Below are 7,411 nucleotides of genomic sequence, written 5' to 3'. Positions count from 1 at the left end.
GAACAACCCAAATATCCACTGAGGGATAAACAAATAAACAAAATACAATATATCCACACAATGAAATGCTGTGTTCTTTGTTCACTCAGTCACATCTGACTCTTTGTGACTCCATGGACTCTAGCCGGTCAGACTCCTCTGCCCATGGAATTGCCAAGCAAGAATACTGGAGTGGGGTGCCATTTCCTGCTCCACAGGACTTTCCCAACCCAGGGATCAAACACAAGTCTCTTGTGTCTCCTGCATTGGAGTTATGCTAACTCCATTAGCAGCCAGATTCTTTACCACTAGAGCCACCTGGGAAGCCCCCAGTGCAATGCTGCTGCTGCTGCTAAGTCACTTCAGTCGTGTCTGACTCTGTGCGACCCCATAGACAGCAGCCCACCAGGCTCCCCCATCCCTGGGATTCTCCAGGCAAGAACACTGGAGTGGGTTGCCATTTCCTTCTCCAATGCATGAAAGTGAAAAGTGAAAGTGAAGTCACTCAGTCATGCCCGACTCTTAGCGACCCCATGGACTGCAGCCCACCAGGCTCCTCCGTCCATGGGGTTTTCCAGGCAAGAGTACTGGAGTGGGGTGCCATTGCCTTCTCCAATGCAATGCTACTCAGCCATAAAAAAGAATGAAGTACTGATTCACGCTACAACATGAATGAACCTTGAAAACATTATACAAAGTGAAATAAGTCAGTCGTGAAAGACTGCATATTATGATTCTTTTTATGTGAAATGACCAGAGTAGGCAAATCTATAGAAACAGAAAGATTAGTAGTTACCTAAGTCTGGGGATTTGGGGAAAGTTGAGGAGAGACTGCCAATGGGTATGGAGTTTCCTTTTGAAATGATGACAGTGTCCTAAAATGGTTTGTGGTGATGGTTGCACAACTCTGTTAATATGCTTTTTAAAAGACATTGAATCATATATTTAATATGTGTTTAGTATATGAGTGATGCTGGGCTTCCCCAGTGGCTCATTGGTAAAGAGTCTGCTTGCCAATGCAGCAGACACAGGTTTGATCCCTGGGTCAGGAAGATCTCCTGGAGAAGGAAATGGCAACCCAATCCAGTATTCTTGAGTGGGAAACCCTATGGAGAGAAGAAGCTGGCGGGCTACAGTCAATGGGGTCACAAAAGAGTCAGACATGACTCAGTGACTAAACAACAAAAATATAAGTCATAGCTCAACAGATGTTTTATATAAAATAAATAAAACTAGAAAAAAACAGAATCTATAGTCTCCACTTCTTGTATAAGAATCTCATGTGACTTAAGAATTTTTTAGGACATTCCCTGGTAGTCCCATAGTCAGGATTCAGTGTTTTCACTGCTGTGGCCCAGGTTCAGTCCCTGGTTAGGGAACTAAGATCCTGTAAGCTGCACAGTGGGGGAAAAAAAATAGCCTGGATCTTGTGTGTACAGATGGTGTCACCTGGAACTTGAGAAGCTATAGGAGGGTGTCGGAGGCCTGACAATGGCCAAGAAAAAACTAGGAGGGCAGAAGTCCAGGAATGTATTCCATATAGCCAGCCCAAAACCTTTAAGGTTAAAAATAAAGCAAAACCATTTACCACTAACCTTAAGAAGATAAACATTGTAAATGATGAAAAAGTTAACAGAGTGAATACATCTTTTGTAAACATACAAAAGGAACTTGCAAACTTCTCAGCAGGCCTTTCCCTTGAACCTCTGCAGAAACAGCTGATTTCTCAGCAGTGTCATGAAAACGTACTAGTTAATGTTGATGAAGCCACAAGATTAATGCTTCAGTTGTAACACACTGGTAATACATCAAAAAGATGAATAAATTAAATGTTTTATACAAAAAATCAGAATTAAAAGAATTAATGCTTAAATCGATACTTTCCAGTTATCTGGAAAATACATTTATGTAAAACACCATGTTTCCTGACTACTGCACTCTAAAGCAGATGGGATATAAGAGAAAATATCAACATCTTTTGTCTTGAAAAGATTATGCTAAGTGACAGAGTGACATAAACTTTTAACCATACTCTCTTGAATTTGAGCAGAGCTTCCCTTTGTAGCTTTTGAGTGTTTCATATATATATATATATATATATATATGATATATACTTAGCTTTTCGATGTAAAAAGATTTCAATATTATTGAACTCTCCCTTTAACACCTGTTTATTTTATTTATTTTATAAATTTTATTTAGTTTTGGCTGTAATGGGTCTTCGATGCTGCATGGGCTTTTTTCTAGTTGTGATGAGCAGGAGCTACTCTTCTGGCTTCTTGTTGCAGTGGCCTCTCTTGTTGCAGTCACAGGCTCTAAGGTTCTCAGGCTGAGTAGTTATGGTTCCCAGGCTCTAGAGCACAGGCTGAGTGGTTGTGGTGTGTGGGCTTATTGCTTCACAACATATGGGGTCTTCCTGACCAGGGATCAGACCTACACTGGAAGGCTGATTCTTTACCACTGAGTCACCAGGGAAGCCCTAACACCTGTTTGAATGTTTTTAAATGTTTTAAAGATTTTGAAGTTATAGATTTCTTACTTAAAATACAATTATTAGGGAATTCCCTGGAGGCCCAGTGCTCAGGACTCTGTGCTTCTAATGCTGAGGCACATGTTTAATTCCTGGTCGGGGAATTAGAAGAAGATCATGAATATATATTAATGATATTATTATTGTGTGTTAATTATTATATTGTAAGTATAATGTAAAGACAAATATAAGTATACAAATACATATACGTTTAATATATGAATTAAATTAATTGTATGTTTCAGAACACTTTGGGCGGCTGGTATTCTTTGTTAAAGAGAAAGGGGCCCTCATCCTTTTGAGAGCAGAAATAATTCTTCTGTTTAGGAAAAAGAGGATTCTACCCCTAGAACTTAGTTCTGTAATAGTCAATATTTGCTGGGCTATTTTTGAGGAGTGCTTCGCATCCAAACTCCCTTTCTGTTTAGGAGAAACTTTTCTTGCATGGTCTTGGTAGGAAACAGAGCCATATCCCTTGGAAGTTAGAACACAACTGCACAATCCAGGCTCAACCATCTGAATCTGCACCAAGAACCATGGGTCTGGAGCAAGTGATGTAAAGAAGCTGACTGTTCTGGGGTGGCAGCCGCAGCTCGTGGTATCTGGAGCAGTAGTGGCCACAGCACCAGGGACAGGGTTCTGCAGCTGCAGTGATGCAGCCTTCCAACCAGGCTGTCCCCGTGGCATGACCGTGGGTGTGGGTACAGCTGTTCACCTCTCTCTGGTGCTGCCCATTTGCTCTTCTGGATGGCCAGCCTTCACATTCGCATCCACTTTCGATCCTTCCAAGAACTTCGTTCCTGCTCAAGTGATCCAGAATCAGTTTCTATTGCCTGCAGTCAGGAACTGTAACTCATTTTCCAAATGGGAAAAGAAAATACAGAAAAACTCTTAAAGTTGAAAAAGGTGATGGGCAAAGGAGAGAAGCGGGGGCATAAAGGAGACATTGGGGCTTCACTGATATCTCAGTTGGTAACGAATATGCCTGCAATGCAGGAGACCCTGGTTTGATTCCTGGGTCAGAAAGATCCACTGGAGAAGGGATAGGCTACCTACTCCAGTTTCTTGGGCTTCCCTTGTGGCTCAGCTGGTAAAGAAGCCTCCTGCAATGTGGGATACCTGGGTTCGATCCCTGGGTTGGGAAGATCCCCTGGAGAAGGGAATGGCAACCCACTTCAGTATTCTTTCCTGGAAAATTCCATCAACAGAGGAGCCTGGTGGGCTACAGTTCATGGGGTTGCAAAGAGTCAGACACAACTGAGTGACTAACAACCAACAAGAAGATATTGGGATTTGGAAAAGTAAAACAGGCTTTTTTCTGGAATTTGCATAAAGCAGTGACAGCAACAAGTCTTGTTAGAGTAAGACATTACCTGTAGCTGTGAGCAAAGCTGGTGAATTCCCAGGGAAACCGGGACTGCAATTAAATTGGCACAAGTCAAAAATTATAACCCACCATCCTAGAAGGATGTCACTCAGGTGCTGTGCTGAGTTGCTCAGTCGTGTCTGACTCTTTGCGACCCAATGGACTGTAGCCTGCTAGCCTCCTCTGTCCATGGGAATTCTCTAGGCAAGCATACTGGAGTGGGTAGCCATGCCCTCCTCCAGGGGGATCTTCCCAACCCAGGAATTGAACCAGGGTCTCTTGCATTGCAGACGGATTCTTTACCAGCTGAGCTACCCAGGAAGCCTCACTCAAGGAACAGAGTGATAGAATTATTTTCAGAGACAGTAGTGTCTTTTATTCTGAGATGATGTTTTTTGGTGGGTATACTTTAGGATAAGTTAGACCTAGAAACACATAATGTAACAGGAGTAAAATGTAGGCCCCAAACTTGATAATAATACAGGAAAAACTGAAATATTTGAAACATGTAAAAAAAATTAGTGAAAAAATTAATAACCAATACATTTTTATAGGTGAAATAATGTGAACCCAAATTTTAACAATAAGAACTGAGGGAGCTAGTTTATGATTATGTGATAGAAATGTTTATAGTTTGGATTATAATTACTACTTAAGCTATCCTGAAACTATAATTCTATATTAAGTTTAATAACAAATACTATAATTGGAATTGTTAACAGAAAAATAATGCTCTCTGATATACTCTCTATAGTGGTTTATAGGTTAAATTTGGTAACACTGAATTTAAGGCCATTTCAATGAAATGATACTTTTTTCATCTTAGGATCCCTTCAATCATACAGATTGGCTGAATATAATTAACAGAAGTTTGTGAAAGAAACAGATCCATATAGGCTTTGTTCCATGTTAGGTTTCAGCAGAAATGAGCTACTCTGTAGCTGTATGGCTTCTCTGCGCCTCTGTTTCCTCATTTGTTGATTATAATGGTAGCTATTTAATAGAATTGTTCTGAGAAAGCTAAGTAAGTTAATACTGCAAGCTCTCAGAACAAAGCCTGATGTATTTTAAGGACTCAATAAGTGTTAGTTGTTTTTATTATGATTATTAGGTTTTTACTTGAGGGTAAAGTCAGATATACTTTCAATGGCTATGGAAAGGAAAGCAGGCTTGGGCAGCAGTTTAATTGAAACAAGATAACTTAAAAAACCCAAAAGGTGAGGCATTCTCAAAGGTGACCTAAATTTAGAAAAAAATAAAAACAGCAGAAATGTTTAGAGGAGCGTGTGCATGCGTGTGCTCAGTTTTGTCTGACTCTGAGACCTCATGGACTATAGCCCACCAGGCTCCTCTGTCCAGGGAATTTTCCAGGCAAGAGTACTGGAATAGGTGGCCATTTCCTTCTCCAGGGATTAAAAGGAGGATCCACAGGAGATAAACTTTCTGCTTAGAAACCCATCACCAACAGCAGATGGCCCCCAGGGACATGCCACCATTATGCTTCTGGCAGCAAAGTCTGTAATGAGTGCAAAATGGTCCACAGGCAGAGGGAGCAAAAGTGTTTAAGAAAAGTCTCTCTGAGTGACTTGTGAGGAGCAAGGATGTGGACATCCTGGGAGGAAACCAAGGAACCCTGTTTGGTAACCCTAGTAAGGGCTTTACTAAGGAAAACTCAACAGCCAAGAGGGTATTGGGTTGTAGGTCACAAGGAGCGAAAGCTGAGGGTGGAAGGAAGGGAGAGATCCAGAAAGGATGTTGTGGTGGAAATTACCACAGCTCCCACAACAGATGCAGGAAATGGAGCAAAGCCTCTCCACGTCACAAAAGCGGTGTGGAGGCGAGATGCTGACAGGAGCTCTTCCTTGGACTGGGTGCAAGTCCACAGCTCAAACTAGACCGGGTGATATGCACTTTTAACCTGGGACAGAACGTGGGCTCTGGAGTCAGACTCCGGCACCTGCCAGGTGGATGAACCTGAGCAAGTTCTGAGGCAACTCTGGGCCTCAGTTTCCTCCTAGGAATGGTGTCTTGCACATGTCAAGAGCTCAGTAGACCTTAGCTGATATTATTGCTTGCTGACAATTTCATCTTCCAAAGAGCAGAGGAAGTAATAAGGGGAACTGCCACTCTGAACCTAAATTTGGCCAAAAGGAGGAATTGGTTGGCAGAGTGGAAGTGACAGGAACCTTGGGAAAGAGCAACTGTGTCTTCTTAAAGTTTGTGATAGAGAAATGCTAGGACACTGTTAAATGTGTTCCCCAGATTTTAACAATTAAAAGAATTGTTTTTCCATTTCCATGGCTTGAAACTTGAGAAAGATGCTCAAGAATTTGGTATATCTTCTTAAGAACATCTCCTTTACCTGTGAAATCTCAAATCAGTTGAAAAGGAGAAGGGACTTAAAGAGATCACACAGTTATATATATATATATACATATATATATATATATATATATATATATATATATATATATATATATATATATAAATATGCTTATTTGATTGTGAGAGAAAGTAAGCCTAAGATGGACAGGGCAGAGCAGAAACAATGATGAGCACAAGAAGGTGGAACAATTGTCTGATGTGCTTTTGAGAAAGTGAAAGCCTCTCGTGAATTGAGGCCTGTAAAGTGCTTCATAAAGTCATATTCGAAGCAAAAAAGGGATACGATAATTGTGGTCAATGTTGTCATGTTGGTGGGTGACAGAGAGAAAGAGGAACTTAATTTGTATTTTGCTTCTGTTTTCTGTGTCACAGGGAATGTTCTTAGAACAGAAAGGCCCAGAGGAGTTTATCCGAGGTGAAAGGGAAAATTGTAAAATACACTCCCAGTGTTTCTCTATGAATTCCAAGAATCTAACCAGACAAATTACTTTCCAGAGTATCAGGAGTCTTCCAGTTGAATTATCCTTGAGGCATTGTCTAAATGACAAACCTCTGGAGACAGACACTTATTACAATTTTCAAAACAGTGAGCAAATTCACTTCCACATATCACAGCCATTGAATTTATTGCCAGTCCCAGAACCAAAATGGAATATTGATGAGATGGCTCATGGGCACCTCAAAAAGGCAGTCGTCACTAGGAGGCTAAAGAATATTTCTGTCTGTGCCATTTCGTCCCCAAGGAGGTTTTTCAATACTAGCAATTGAAATAAATAATACCAACATAGGTTAATTTTCATCAGGAATGTGTTTTCTGGAACAAACACCACCAAATCAATTTAATTTCTTGATCAAGATGATCAAGTGTCAAGTGATGATGAGTGTCTTTCTATGACACTCATTTGCAACATCTCCATTTTTATCCATTTTTATTTTATTTTAAAATAAAATATGCTTTATTCAACTGAAATATTTTTCACTAGAATCAATTCTTTTATCCGACTGCCAATGCAGGGGACACGGGTTCAATCCCTGGTCTGGGAGGATCCCACGTGCGGCGGAGCAGCTAAGCCCGTACGCCACAACTCCTGAAGCCTGCACACCAAGAGCCTGTGCTCTGCTGCAAGAGAGGCTACCGCAGTGGGAAGCCT

General features: G+C 41.0%; 1 pseudogene; it reads left to right on the top strand.

Moving 5' to 3' along the window:
- Window positions 1-1,470: 1,470 nt before the first annotated feature.
- Window positions 1,471-1,772, top strand: LOC102403649 (annotated as a pseudogene).
- Window positions 1,773-7,411: the final 5,639 nt, after the last annotated feature.

Source organism: Bubalus bubalis, chromosome 1, assembly GCF_019923935.1.
Source record: "Bubalus bubalis isolate 160015118507 breed Murrah chromosome 1, NDDB_SH_1, whole genome shotgun sequence".
NCBI classification, from domain to species: domain Eukaryota; kingdom Metazoa; phylum Chordata; class Mammalia; order Artiodactyla; family Bovidae; genus Bubalus; species Bubalus bubalis.
This window is presented reverse-complemented; position numbering and strand designations above follow the sequence as displayed.